The following is a 15,390-nucleotide window of genomic DNA, read 5'->3' as shown; positions in this document are numbered from 1 at the left end:
GAATAATATATGACTAAAGTTGCTATTCTTTACCTTCAGAAAGAGTGGCATGACTTAAGGAAAGATAATAAACTTGAGGTTCAGTACTGTTTGGACCAGGAACATACACAGTACAAATCAATGTATAAGTGAAGTTGGTGCTACTTACCACCAGGAATGCAAGCATGGTGCATATAAGACAGAACAGAGAATTGGCAGGCAGAAAACCTGAGTTCACTCTCCAGTTCTTCCATTTGACTATCTTGGTAATTTTGGGCAATTTAATTAATCCCTCTATCCCACAATTTCTTCATCTATAAAAATGAAGGTGTGTTGACCAGGTGATTCTTAAGAACTCTTTCACCTGAGTTGAAGGTCTGAGTCATTTTTTCCAGCAATGGAGAGGGAGTGTCCCCTCTACCCTGTTGGTCAATGCCGAGAGAGAGAGAGAGAGAGAGAGAGAGAGAGAGAGAGAGAGAGAGAGAGAGAGAGAGAGAGAGAGAGAGCATTTACCAGAGTTCTAGCCAGGAGTAGGGGTGAGGTCTGTAACTCAGGGTCAGAGGAAGTTAATCAAACCAATGAATGAATGACTTTGGCCTTATGTGTTCTCTGGAAGTTACCTGATATTCCATGATCTTGTTTCTATTGTTTGAATGTTCATTTTGCTTATTTGATGGTTCCCAGTGGTCTGTAGGATTGTGTATCCCTTTCCTTCTGGCCAGATTATTTCTTCTGTTAGCCAGAAGTTAGATGAAGTGTAAGAGAGATGTGATCTTCACTTTTGCCCTTTCCTTCACTTGAATAGAGAGTTGAAGGGTCATGTGACATTTCCCACAGGCATTGCCCCCAGTCAAACTAGACATGAACAGTGAAGGAAGAGCATGAGGAAGGATAGTTTATTGCCCAGAACATGGAGATCGTTGATCAGATTGTTCTTGCAGATATGGGAGTAAGAGAACAAAAATAACCTTTAAAGGGCATTTTTCTCTCCCCTCATCTAATAATAAAAAAACAATTATATAGCATTTTAATATTTCACACAGAGTACTTCCCTGACAATGACCCATTGAGATAGGGACTATATTATTTTATAAATAAGGAAACTGAGGCAATGTGATAGTGGAAGATCATTGAACTTAGAATCAAAGGAACTAGTTTTCTAACTACATAACTTCTTATCTGTATAATCTTAGGTAACTCATTTAACTTCTCATCTATAGAAGGAAGAAGTTGAATTTAATGACCTCTGAGGCCCTGTCTGGCTCTCTCATGAGGCCATGATTCTAGGAGACTTTGAAAAGTCAAGTGACTGCCTTGTTGCAACAACCTAAAGCAAAGGGAATTGAGATTTGAATACAGCTTTCCTGATTCTCTTTCTACCATACTATACTGAAGAACTTCAGAAAAAGAAGTGAGAAGGAAGGATGATGATGATGATAACAATGGTTATATAGAACCTTTTAAGAAGAAATGTTTTTCCAGTTACATATAAAATAATTTTTAATATTTATTTATTAAAATTTTGAGTTCGTCCTTCTCTCCCTCTATCAGTCTCCTCCCCTCTCATTGAAGTAGATAAGCAATTTAATATTAGTTATACATGTACAGTTATACAAAACATCTTTCTAATTTTTCCAGATATATATATATATATAGTGCTTTTAAGTTGAGTGTTTTATAAATAAATTCTCATTTTGTCCCCATAATATTATTGCGATGTAGGTGTTAGATGAAGAAAATGAGGTCTTGAGAGGTTAAGTGACTTGTCCAAGATCCTTCTAAGATGTTATAGAAATCTTCAGAAAACAAAACTGTCTTGTGCTGTACCTGTTCTATGAGTCTCCTGGAAATGTACTTTCAAGGTCGACTTATCAATTTGTTGCTGCTTATGAGGATCCTGCCTATTCTGAGACCTGATTAAGGATGCTTAGCTCCATCATTTTAGCTAACAAATCTTTCCAAACTGTCAACCTGAAGGAATCCTGTTGGTCCTATAGCAGCAAAATGATGGAACTTTTGGAATGTTTTTTTTTCTTTTGCTTGTTTTGATGGTGGTTTCATTGGCATAAAGAACTCTGTGAAGAAATTCCCTTTATTAGAGCAGGTTCCTCCTCTCCTTACTGCACTCATTTATAATTTACAGACTTAAGAAAATTGCTTATGAACACAATGAACTTTTTTGATCAGTTAAAGTAAATTGCTAGGTCTTTGATACATTTGTATGTTTGATATAATGTTAACTAGATGAATTAGATGATAATTTTAATTATCACTAATAAGCACCATGTAAAACAAACAAACAAAAAGGAACTTAGTGTCTGACAACCTAGGTCCTATTTATTTAATTCTAGTTCTGTCAGTGACCTTGGCCAAGCTACTTCATCTCTCTGGGTCTCAATCCTACCTTAAAATTAGGGGTTTAGACAAGATAATTTCTAAGGCTCTTTTCAACTCTAAACCTAAGAGACTATGAAATGGATTCAAAAAATGTGTAATGTGATTCCTTAGCTATCTGTTATCATAATATAAAGTAGAAATGCCCTTTCAACATTATTGACATTAAGTACCCAGAAATGATAGATCTGCTTTCTGCCAATTGGTATCATCAACAAATCATAACACTTGTTTCACTTGTACCCTTCCTAGAGAAGAGGTCTCACTTAGAGATGCTTTATCTTATAGCATATGATCTTTGAATTTTGTCTTGTCTGTTCCATCTTTTCTCTACTCCTTTGGACAATAGGTCTTCAGTGGTCAGGGGTTGTCTTCTATCTAGTTGTTTCCTTCCAATTTTAACTTAATTTAGGATGTTTTTGTTTTTAGAATAAGAAATTCTTAACATGAGCTCCATGCAGTGGGTTGGATTAAATCAAAGAGTTAAAGAATCATAGATTTAGAACTTGAAGGTATCTTAGAGGTCTTTGTGCCCATGATTTTTATTGATGAGAAATAGAGGCTAGCAGAATGAATAGTTAAGGAACTACTCTAAGTCATAAGGCTTGTAAGTGTCTGAGGCAGGATTAATATTTCTATCTCTCTGAACCCAAGCCCAGCACTATGCCTACAATCTTTCTGCAATAGAATGAATAAAATAAAGAAAAAAAGTATTTATTAAGAGTTTACTACTTGCCAAGTTCTGTGCTAGATTTTGGAGATTCTAATTTAAAAAAATGAGGCAGTTCTTTCCCTCACAGAGCTTATTATCCTCCCCCCCATATTTAATTTTTTTTTATTTTTCTAATTATATGTACAGATAAGATAGTTTTGAATATCCATTTTTTGTAAGATTTTGAGTTTCACATTTTTCTCTCTAGTCTCCCTTCCTTCTGACAGTGAGTAATCTCATATAGGCTAAACATGTATAGTCATGTTAAACATATTTCAATATTAGTCATGTGGTGAGAAAAGAATCAGAACAAAAGGGGAAAACCATGAGAAAGAAAAAAAAGACAAAAACATTTTAAAAAAGTGAAAATAGTATGTTTTGATCTGCATTCAGACTCCATAGTTCTTTCTCTGGATGTGGATGGTAGTTTTCATCACAAGTCATTTAGAATTATCTTTGATTATTGCATTGCTGAGAAGAGTCACTATGCCTATGACTATAAATAGCTTTAATCTCTTCATCTGAAAACTGTCTATTCATATCCTTTAACCACTTATCAATTGGGGAATGATTTATATTCTTATAAATTTGACTCAATTTTCTCTATTTTAGAATTGAATCTTTTATCAAAAACATTGGGTATATTAAAAAATGGCTATAAAAAACATTTCCTAGTTTTATACATTCCTTCTAATCTAGGTTATATTGGTTTTATTTGTACAAAACTTTCTAATTTAATGTAATCAAAATTATCCATTTTGCATTTTAAAATGTTCCCTACTTCATTTGGTTATAACTCCTCACCTTTCTCTAGATCTATCAGATAAACTCTTCCTTGTTCTCCTAAATGGCTTAAGAAATCACATTTTGTGTCCAAATCCTGTATCCATTTCAATCTTATCTTGGTATAGGGGATCTTTTTTAAAAAAATAAATTTTATTAAGGTTTTTTTTGCAAAGATGATGGAGTGATTTGTCTTTTCCTTCTCCAAGTCATTTTATAGATTAAAATGGATTAAGTCCAGAGTTACCCAACTAGTATCTAAGATTATATTTGAATTCAGAAAGATAAATCTTCCTGACTCCAGGTCTGGTGATTTAGTTACTGTGCCTAAATTTTTCCCCAGAATGCTCCTTCTTTTCTTTCCAAAGAGTCAAGTCCTCATATTAAATAATTTTTTTTAAGAAAAAGAAAAGGAAAAAATCAGCAAAACATATCAATACACTAAACGACTTCCCTACTCCTTCCCCACCTTCCCCCATATGCAATGTTCCACACCTGTGTAAAAGAATTTATGAGTGTTATCTTCTCTTATTTCTTCTTTGGGGACAACTTCTACTTTGTAATTTTCCAGCATTCATTTTTTATTATTTTGTGGTTGTTCTTTCATTTACATTCTTTTAGTCATTGTGCATATTCTTTTCTTGGCTTTGCTTCCTTCACTTTTTATCAGTTGACATCTTTTCAGGCTTCTCTGTATTTGTCATACTTGTTATTTCTTTTGATACAATAATATTTCATTATATTGATTTACCACAATTTATTTAACTATGTCCTGATTGATGGATCTCTACTTTGGTTTTAGGTCTTGGCTACCACAAAAAAAAAAATTGCTAATAGAAATATTTTGGTGTACACAGAACCTTTCTTATGAGGAACTTCCTTGGGCTGTATGCTTAGCTGTCTAATCAGTCTCTGGCTTAAAGGGTATGACCCAACTAAAATTTCACTTTTTCCAGGAAACTGTCCTCAACCTCATAATTCCAGTGCCTTCACTCTGTTCGTTCCTATTTATCCTTTATATAACTTGCTTTTTAATTTTTTTGTGTGTGCTGCCAACCTGTTAGATTGTAAGATCCTTGAGGGAAGGGACTGTCTTTTGCCAGTTTTTGTACCCCAAGGTTTTGCACGTTACTGGCACATAGTTGGCACTTATAAATGTTTATTGAATGAATAAGTGGATAGAGTGGATATCTTTGTTGCTTTGCATACTTCCCAGTTGCTTTCTGGAATGGATGAATTAATTCACAGAGAAGCTTACATTCTAAAAGGGGAGGCAACATATATATGGGAATTGTGATTGGAGAAAGTTATATCTGGAAAGTCAGAGTTTTATACCTAATGTGGTCAATTGTTGTACCCTTTTCAAAGACGATGGGAGTAGGCTAGTAGGATGTGATTCCAGAGAAGGAGGAGAAAGATGGAAGAAAAGAGCTGCTTTGTGGAAGCAGAATGGATTGGAAAGCATAGTTTCTTGGAGGGCAGGGTGTCTAGGGATTGTGCTTGTTCACCAGTCAAAACATCTCAATGGATTAACCTCCCCTAAAGGCTGATTTTTCAACTGGGGTCATTTTTCTAGATTCTGTCCAAAAGGCCAAAGAATGAGAAAATTCCCCTGGGGGAGCTAATTCCCTCAACCTTGAAAGGTCTTCTCTGTGCCTAGTCATTCTGATTTTGAAGGAGTCTACTGTCCAAAGTTGACACTTCAAGCCACCCCCCCCCCATTTTGATATTTTTTAGTCACTGGGGACACTGAATCCATATGGAGAAGGGGACCCCAAATTGGTTGACTAGACTCTGATTGAGAAATAATATCTAGAAAGCACTTTGCAAACCTTACAACACTATATAAATGTAATTTATACTATCCTAAGATTCGAGGAAGAATGATGGAAGAAGAAGAAGAGCACTCAACATGATGATGTGTTCATGCTTCCCACTGCTTTGCAAATGGAAAGTCTCAGTTGGAAGCACAATGTCAGAGGCAGGACAAGCCTTACAAATAAGTGAAACAGACAATTGTCTCTGTGGTGTTATTTGAATGGTAGGTCCCAAATTATCTTTTCCAACCATTGACTCAATACCTAAAATTTCATCATTAGTAATTAAAACAATGCTCATCCCAGGCTCTAATTTCATCCCTTCATTTATTTTACCCATTTTTTTCTAAGCCCTAATTTAAAAAAGCAAATAATCTCATGAAAGGTTTATACGTTAAACTGCTATCAATCATTTATGATTTATTGTATTAGGTATTTTTGGATGTTTTCTTGGTCAGCTGAGGTCAGGGCACTTGGGAAATGAGACTTTGATGAAGGAAAATTGGAGCAAAGGACACTGTCAGAAGAGGATAGGCTTGTCTGGGTGGGGTGTTACAAAGCCTTATGGAAAAGTGAGAGGGAGGGGCTGTTTCATTAGGCAAAATAATTTGACCTGGGAACTGTGCAGAAAGAATTCAGTTCCTCTGCAGGAATGGGAATCTGAAGAAGGCAGAACTGTCTAGGCCCACTTTGGGGGTGAAGGATGGTATGTAAATAAGGGGAAAGAGGGATATACACATAGGAAGTGGTATGGGTGGAGCCTGTGCCTGTGCCAAAGGGAACTGGATGGGGTGATGCACTAGGCTGGTTTCAGATGATTGGCTGAGCACTAGATCTAAGATTAAAGCCAGTTTTGCCATTTTACTGCTCTGGGCAAGTCATGGATCTATAGTCCACAGGCTGGAAGAATCCTTAAAGATCACTTTGTCTCATTTCACTTCAGTTTCCACATCTATCACATGAGAAGAATAAGACCTCCATTCCCTATTTCCTAGTGTAAACCAACAAGCATCTAGGTAGCAGCACTTTGAGGTTTACAGAGCACTTTATACAGATTATCTCCTTTGAGCCTCACAGTAATCTGGAACATGGGCAGTATTATTATCGCTGCTTTACAAATGAGGAAACTGAAGCAGAGGCATGCCCACGGTCACACAGTGAGGGTCTAAGATCATATTTTCAAGTCCAGTCTCCTGACTTCAGGTCTAGCATTCTTCCCACTGTGCCACCTGGACAATCTCTATTAAGTATTTGCTGTTTGCCAAGCACTGTTCTAAATACCAGGAATACAAAGAAAGAGAGACGAGAATTTAGTAAGATAATGTCTATAAAGACAGCCAGATGGTGCCATAGTGCATAGAATACTGATTCTGGAGTCAGGAGGACTTGAGTTCAAATCCAACCTCACACACTTGCTAGCTGGGTGAGTTTGGGCAAATCACTGAAAAAGGAAAAGGCAAGCCATACCAGTTATTTCCTCAAAGAAACCCTAAGCAAGGTCATGAAGAATCAGACATGACCAAAACAACAAATAGATATAAAAGCACTCTGTCAATTGTGAATATAAGCTATTTTAATAAAATTAATTTGATTACATCTCTAAGATCAAATCTTGGGATACTTTTGCTTTTTGGCGTGTCTCCTACCCTAGGGAGTGTTATCTTTGATACTCTATTTGAGTCCTAAGGAGTCAGCTTTTGAGAACCCCATGAAGTGCCGTTGACCCTTGAAGAGAGCTCTGAGGTTGAGAAAAGGGGGGGGATGGGGGAGAAGGGGAGGGAAGGGAAAGGAAGGGAAGAAGGAAGGGAAGGGAGAAGAGAAGAGGGAGAGAAGGAAGGAGAGAGAAAGTGGAAGGGAGGTAAGGGGAGAGAGGAGAGAGGAGAGAGTTCTTTTAAAATACAGCCATGTAAGAGTAATAATAGACCATTTTCCCTTAGAGGTGGGGGTGGGGGGGCTGGAGTCAGGCTTACCATAGCACTATCTGAAATGCATTTGAAAGAAGGTAGACTTCTGGGCTTTTAGTACTATTTGCTATTTGGTCCAAGAGTCTCACCCAGCATCTTGAAGTGTCTGTGGCAAGAGAAGGCTAACCTTGAAATTAGACTGCGGTTCTGAAAATGTTGTATCTTCTTACTGTGTAAGTTGTCTTTATCCTTGCACTAGTTTTGTACTTTGGACCCATTCTTTCTTTCTCACAAAAGCAAACAAGAGATTTAAGAACACAACCCAGGGTTTGGGAATTTGTCTGATGTTCACATAAATATATGTTGTTTTGGTGGGGAGACTGTTTTCTTTGAAAAAGGAGCAAAGATATAGATATTCAAAGAAAGAGACCCACTGCTAAACAGGGCTGTCCTCAATACCAAATTACTTCATGACATCTAAGGCTTTAGCCCACAGGATTTGTTCCATATTCCAAAAAGAAACTTGGCTCTCTTCTGGGACTGTGTAATGCTTTCCAGGTCTGTGGGACTATGCTTCTACCCTAGAGTGGTCAGGCCTTATCCAGTTCAGGGGAGAAAAGCTATCTTAAAGGGGTAATGTTTCTTTCCTTCTGACTGAAACAATAAAACTTTGCAAGTATCCCTAAATCCATCAAATGACTAGACCTTGCAAGTTTAGAGAAAATTACTAAAGGTTTCTTAAATGTTGTTTTTCATGGAAATGAATATTTTAATGAATCTTTTTCTATTGTCAAGCATTTTTCCCACTCACCTCTCCCCATCCCTTCATTGAAAAAGAAAAAAAAAGACAATAAGAAGAAAAACAAAACCCTTTTAGCACCTATCCATAGTCAAGGAAAACAAATCTCCAGTGTTGTCATGTCCAAAAACAGGTGTCTCATGCTGCATGTTAGTCCGGCACTAGCCTCTCTCATGGTATGGGTAGCATTCTTGTCACTAATCCTTTAGAATCATGGTTCATACTATTGTTCTATTAGAAACCAGGAGGGATGGGAATTCAGGGAAGCTTGGAGGGATTTGCATGAACTGATGCTGAGAGAGATGAGCAGAATCAGAACAACACTGTACATCCTAACAGCAACATGAGGGTGATGATCAACCTTGATGGACTTGCGCATTCCATCAGTGCAACAATCAGGGACAATTTTGGGCTGTTTGCAATGGAGAATACCATCTGTATCCAGATAAAGAGCCATGAAGTTTGAACAAATTTCAAGGACTATTCCCTTTAATTTAGAAAAAAAACCATATATCTTATTATCTGATCTTGTTTTCTCTTATACTTTTTGTTTCTTAAGGATGTGATTTCTCTATCACACTCAATTTGGATCAGTGTACAACATGGAAACAAAATAAAGACTGACATTGCTTTCTGTGAGGGGGTGGGGGAGGGAAGTAAGATTGGGAGAAAAATTGTAAAACTCAAAACTCAAATAAAATCTATAAAAGAAATTTAAAAAATAAAAGAGATTGAATAGTAAAAAAAAATCATGGTTTATCATTGATTTGATTTTTTAGTCTTTCAGAACTGTTTCCTTTTGTAGTAATGATATAATAGTACAACTAACTTCTGGTTCTGCTCATTTCACTCTATATCAGTTTGTACAAGTCTTTTGAGACAACTCTTTATTTCGTAATAACACAACAGCAGTTCATTTAGATTCATTTACTGCAATTTGTTCAGCCATTCTCCAGTCACTGGACACATCCATGAAAGTCAATTTTTAAAAGACTTTAATACTATAAACCCCTTGAAGAGAGGATCATATCCCAGAAGATTTTAACCTTGGCATGTCCAGCACTAAGCCATTTACTTATTTATTTTAAGGCAATGGGGGTTAAGGGACTCTCCGGGGTCATGCAGCTAGGCAATTATTAAGTGTCTGAAACTGGATTTGAACTCAAGTCCTTCTGACTCCAGGGTCAGTGCTGTCCCCCTCTAAGCCATTTAACCCCTTTCTGGTAGCTTTCTCAGTTCAGACTATAGTACTGTCTTCTTAATCACCCAGACAGTAGTAGACAAAATCCTGGGATGTTTAACACAGACCTGTTGCATTTGCAGTTTCGCTCACACATCTGTGTTTGCCTGGCTGGAGGTACCAATTTCTGTGGAGATAGCTAACACACAAGTTTGAAACAGTAATTATTGAAGGATTGCTGCATACTAACCCAGTTTTTAGAATTTCCATAGAACAATAGGTTTGGAGCTTGTGTCCTTTTTATTATATTAGCCCTGTCTATCCATGTGACTTCCTCAGAATGACTTGACAGAGAAGTATCATGAAGTAGAGTCAACTGAATTATGTCAGAAAGACCAGTTCAAATCCTCCTTCAGATAATTATTAGTTGTGCATGATCCTTGGTAAGGGAGTTAGGACTCAGTGTCCTCTCTATCTTTAGGTCTATGATTCTGACCCTCTCTCCTGAGATCAGATGACCAATCAACGTGTCACTATCTGATAGATGGCAATTGAATTAGGGGGCCTGAGAGAGCATAAAGGAGTAGCGTGGTTCAGAGCACAAGGGAACCACAGCTTAAATTTCCCAGTTCAGTGACCAGGTCAACTCTAGTTTGGTTTCTGTGTTTTTGTTCATGTTGATCCCATGGCTTACATAGGCTGTCCCCTGTTGAAGTCTTTCCCTCCTTTATGACTCACTTCATCTTTGAAACTTTCTCTGAGACTAGTTGAAAATGAGCTTTTCCTCCTTACATTTCTCAAAGGTCCCCTAGTTTTGGTGTAGTTATTTCTTTACTGTTCCCCCATGGATCCTTGCTATTAAGTTGTAAATTCTTTTTGAGTGCCAGGATCTTTGTTTATACTAATATGGATGTAGTCAGTATAAGCTAAGGGATTAGCTTTTTTTAAAAATTGTTTACAAAAATGACCATTTCTTATTGGTTTTGTAGGTAAAGGAAGAGGCAAAGCCCTGGAGTGAGATTGAATTCTGCAGTTTCTACATCTTCAATTTGGAGATTTCTATATAGGTAAGAAACTTTATCCCATATCTACTTCCTACCAACAGATTAAAAGTTAAAGTTCCTAGCTCACAATTTAGTTTATCCTGGTGGTATAAAATAAAAATATATTGCATAACTTTAAGAAAAGGAAGTCAACCATATTTTATGAATTATATAGTTAAAAAATTCTTAATTCTGACTTAGTGGACAAAACTGGGCTACTTGTGGCATATGCTGAACAAAGGAAAACTCATTTTATTATTAACTGAAGACTATTTTAATTTATTTTGATGTTAATATTTAAATATTGCTAAAATTTAAATATCCCTAATGCCTTTCTACCTGAAAGTGGTATCTTTTTTATTGTAATTTTAATATAATTTTATCAGGACCTCTCTGTGTCCTTCTAGACAATCTTCTTTTTAGCATTCTTTTATGTGTACGTATGTATAATATATGTCTTGTTTTTCTATTAGAATGGAAGTCTGGGGCAGTTAGGTGGCACCAGCCCTGGAATCAGGAGTACCTGAGATCAAATCCGGCCTCAGACACTTAATAATTACCCAGCTGTGTGGCCTTGGGCAAGCCACTTAACCCCATTGCCTTGAAAAAAAAAAAACAAAACCTAAAAAAAAAATGTAAGTCCAGTGTTTTTGTTTGATGTATAAACCCTTATACAGTTAGTTTTTTGTTAAATCAATGTGTTTTGATTGGAAATAAAAGGTGTCCCAAAAGTCTTAGTTTAATTTAAAACCTTCATAAAGCTTAAATAATAATATTTAAGCTTATATTTCACAGCTTGAATATTTTTTAAATATTTTATATCTTAAAAAGCCAAAAAAAGATTAAAACCACACTAAGACTTTTGAGAGATGTAAAGTGATGCAGTAGATAAAACACCAGACCTGGAGTCAGAGAAGACCTGAGTTCAAATGTGATCTTAAACATTTACTAGCTCTATAACCCTGTGCAAGTCACTTCACCATGTTTGCCACAGTTTCCTCATCTGTAAAATGAGCTGGAGAAGGAAATGGAAACCATGCTAGTATCTTTGCCAAGAAAACCCCAAATGAGGTCACATAGAGTTATATATCACTGAACAACAATAATAACAATATTTTTGAGACATTTATATGACCATTTTTTCAGTTATTTTATTTTTTCAATTACATACAAAGATAGTTCTCAACATTCATCTTTTTGTAAACTTTTGAGTTCCACATTTTCCTACTCCCTTTCTTCTCTCCTCCCCATGACACTGAGTAATCCGATATTTGTTGTATAAGCAATTTTTAGGAAATGTCTTATAAAACAATTGTTATGGATAATCATTTAAGGGTCATCCAGTAAGCTTTTGTGCCCAAATCCTGTATTTGAGGGTAAACATAAAACAAAACAAAAAAAACCAGACCTTGCCCTCAAGAAACCTGCATTTTTCTGGAATGATAATTGAGGCTTTACTGTGAGGCCAGTATGCAGACAGGTTTTTGAATTCCATTATTCTCCCTACTCCTCAAGGTTTCCCAGGAAGTGATTATTTCTGAGACATAGTGTGACACAATGGATAGCACACTAGATCCTGAGTGGGGACCACTGGGATCAGTCCCCAGTTCAGACACTTATTGTATGATCATGAACCCTTAGCTTAGACAGGTAGCATAGTGTACTTCATAGGATGCTGTACTTGAAGTCAGAAAGATGTGGGTTTGTATCCTGCCTCTGTGACCCTGGGCAAATTGCTTAGTCTCTTTGCACCACAGTTTCCTTATCTGGATTTTGACTTCATGGCTTCTGAGTTCCTTCCCAGCTCTAAATCACTGATCTTATGACTTCTTGAAGCCTTGATTTTATCACCTCTTAGAATCATAGCTTTAGATCTTGAAGGAACTTAGAGGACACTGAATCCAACCCCTTCATTCTATATATGAAGAAAAAAGTGAGTAGAATAATACATGCTTGTTTTATTTCAAATGTTAAAAACAAAATCACTACCTGCCTCACAGGAAATTTTTCTGCAAACTTTTATGTGCTCTATAAACATATAGTTTTTGCTATAGTTTGTCCAAGTCTCTGTAATATTTGCTGACAGGCATTAACATTTTCAGAACACTGGAATACAAAGTCACTGAAGCCAGTAATGTACTAAAAGATTGTTTTATAGCTTGAAATTATTAATTTGCCTTCATAGAAAATTCTACTAATGATCCATAAAAGAAGTACCTTTAGGCAGTCCCAGAAACCAGTCCTCAGGTATTCCCAGGAAGGAGCAGACCATGCACCATTAGCCCAAGGGTTGGCAGACTTGAATGGTGTGGAGTTGAAGTCATAGAGACCTTCAGAGAGAAGCAGTAGCTTGAAAACAACAAAACTTTCAAAATAATTGAGTGCTTCAGTTTTCCTCTGAGCCTAAGGGACTGCCTGAGTGAAGAATATTACAGACTCTTGCAGTGATTGACTCATTAGGACCCCTGAGATTGTGACTATCTTGATACTTTGGCACTAGGAAAGAAAGAACTTTGGATGAGAATAGAGAGCCCAAGGCAGATTGGTTAGCCTTGTGGCTGGAGGTAGCAAGGCAAGGCAATGAACATTTATTAAGCCCTCTAACTATGTGTTAGGGCAGCTATGTGGCACAGTGCATAGAGAGCTAGTCCTCAGGAAGACTTGAGTTTAAATCTTGCTTCAGATATCTACTAACTGTGTGATTCTGGACAAGTCTTGTTTGCCTCAATTTTCTCATCTGTAAAATAAGCTGGAGAAGAAAATGGTAAACCATTTCAATATCTTTACCAAGCAAACCCCTAATGAGGTCATGAAGAGTCAGGCATGGCTCAAAAAAAGATTAAACAATAACAATTCTAGGTCCCAGCTTAAAGTTGAGGATTTTTAATCTTTAGTTTCCATTCCATCCTAGGAGGGATAATTCAGTGATCAACAAGGCAATTAAAGTTGTTTGACTTCCATGTGACATCCCTGCTCATGAAAACAGCTGATTATCAGGAAGACAGGATAAAGAATCCTATTTGTCCTCAAATTTTCTTTGAGAAAAGTTGTTTCTTGTTCCTTCTAATAGTCATATCAAGCCTGAGAAAAAGACAATGCAGAAAAATATAAAACCTTAAAACATGCTCAGGGTAGTTTTATATGACTCTTGTGACTGGATATGTAAAAGTCTCTGTTGTGCTACCTTAGACTAAAAATTCTTAAAATTGGAATTATATTGAACATCCGTTCCATTTAGCTCCTGGTACCTGATGAACATTTACTAAATATTGCACTCAATAAGGATATATTTGGTGTTGTGCAGTAGTAATATTTAGCATGAAACACTTTAAGGCTTGTAAATATCTATGATGTACAATTATATGCATTTGAGCCTCACAACAACCCTGCTGAAGATATTATTGTACACATTTGCAGATGAGGAAACTGAGGCAAACAAAAGTTAAGGAACTGAGTAGCCCATGGACACAAAGCTAGTAAATGCCAGATAAGACTCAGGTCTCTCCCAACTCCACATCCTGAACTATTTTCATTTTACTGTACCATACTGTAATATTGCATTTTAGCATTTACCTGACTCCCAATATGCCTCCCTGTTTTTCAGTATCTTTATGTGGCTTTAAGCAGAGTTCTCAAGAGGCAGAGGAGATGGAAGCTAGGTAGTGACATCATATACTGAATGGAGGACCCCTTACTCTGACATATATTTTGTTAGCACTTGTACATCAAGATTCTCTCTGAAGAACTTTGGAATCAATTGTGAGAAAAGGAAACATAGGCACAAGACCGTCCAACATGGCATAGCTGCATCAAAGAAGGTGCTATGCTCTATGAGCAAAGTAGAATTGCAGTAACTCGAAAGAAATGTGAGATGTGCAAATTTAGAGCCATCTTCACTCCATGAGATCATATTGTTCTGTTCAGCCACAATTGGACATATTGACATACTAATGTAATTTGGTCTTCCTCAAGAAGGAAGAATAACAACCAACCAAGAATGTATCTAAGATTAGCCAAAAACTGATATTTTTACCATTGGCAATTAGTCAGTATTCAACTGACTTGTTTTTATATATACTGACCAGTTTTATCACAGAAGTTTGTTTTGCTTTAAAGAGCTGATGGTTCATGTTTTGGATGGTTTTTAGTTTTATTTTTGATATAGCTCTTCTGTTCTCATATTTTTTGAACTTTACTGCTTGGTCCCAGAATGTGAATTCTCTTTTTCCATGGAAGAAGTTGTTGTCTAGGCTACCTAGTCTCCTTGTGATCAAGGACAGACATTGGCAGTCATTTGCTAATAAATATACGACTAGCTTGCAAATCATAGGATTCAGAGCTAGAAAGAACCCTAGAGACCATTTGGTCCCTTCACCTTTCTGAATTTCCTTTCCTCATCTTTAAAATTTGGGGATGGGACCAAATAATCTCTTAAGCTCTGAGCAACAGTTTGACAATTTTGTGATTCTCTAAACTCTTAAAACAAGTGGAAGGGTAGAATTTGGATATGGACAAGAACAAAGAATCAAATTCTTGCCCTCGTTAGCTCTGTGATCTGTTCAGCCATTGATGATTTACTTTCTTTTTTCCAGAGTGATTAAAATGGTTTTTATTAAGTTATCTTAACAAAATGACACACTTCTCTCATGGTGGGAGAGAGGGGCAGGGAAACCCCAAAATACAAGCTCTTTAATGCAATTTGAAAGGCTTTATTCCTGCCCCTTCATGCCAATCATAGGTGATGATTTACTTTCGATCTCAAATGTTTCCTATTTCTCC

General features: G+C 36.6%; 1 protein-coding gene across 4 annotated transcripts in view; it reads left to right on the top strand.

Moving 5' to 3' along the window:
* The window catches only part of LHFPL2 (LHFPL tetraspan subfamily member 2), a 231,397-nt gene that overhangs the window by 14,686 nt on the left and 201,321 nt on the right, over positions 1 to 15,390 (top strand). For all 4 annotated transcript variants that reach the window (XM_074208395.1, XM_074208392.1, XM_074208394.1 and 1 more), the window contains exon 2: positions 10,558 to 10,635. The gene's annotated coding sequence lies outside the window, so the exon portion shown is untranslated. The remainder of the gene's footprint in view (positions 1 to 10,557; positions 10,636 to 15,390) is intronic.

Source organism: Macrotis lagotis, chromosome X, assembly GCF_037893015.1.
Source record: "Macrotis lagotis isolate mMagLag1 chromosome X, bilby.v1.9.chrom.fasta, whole genome shotgun sequence".
NCBI classification, from domain to species: domain Eukaryota; kingdom Metazoa; phylum Chordata; class Mammalia; order Peramelemorphia; family Peramelidae; genus Macrotis; species Macrotis lagotis.
Note: the sequence above shows the minus strand (reverse complement) of the source record. Positions and strands in the feature narration are given on the sequence as shown.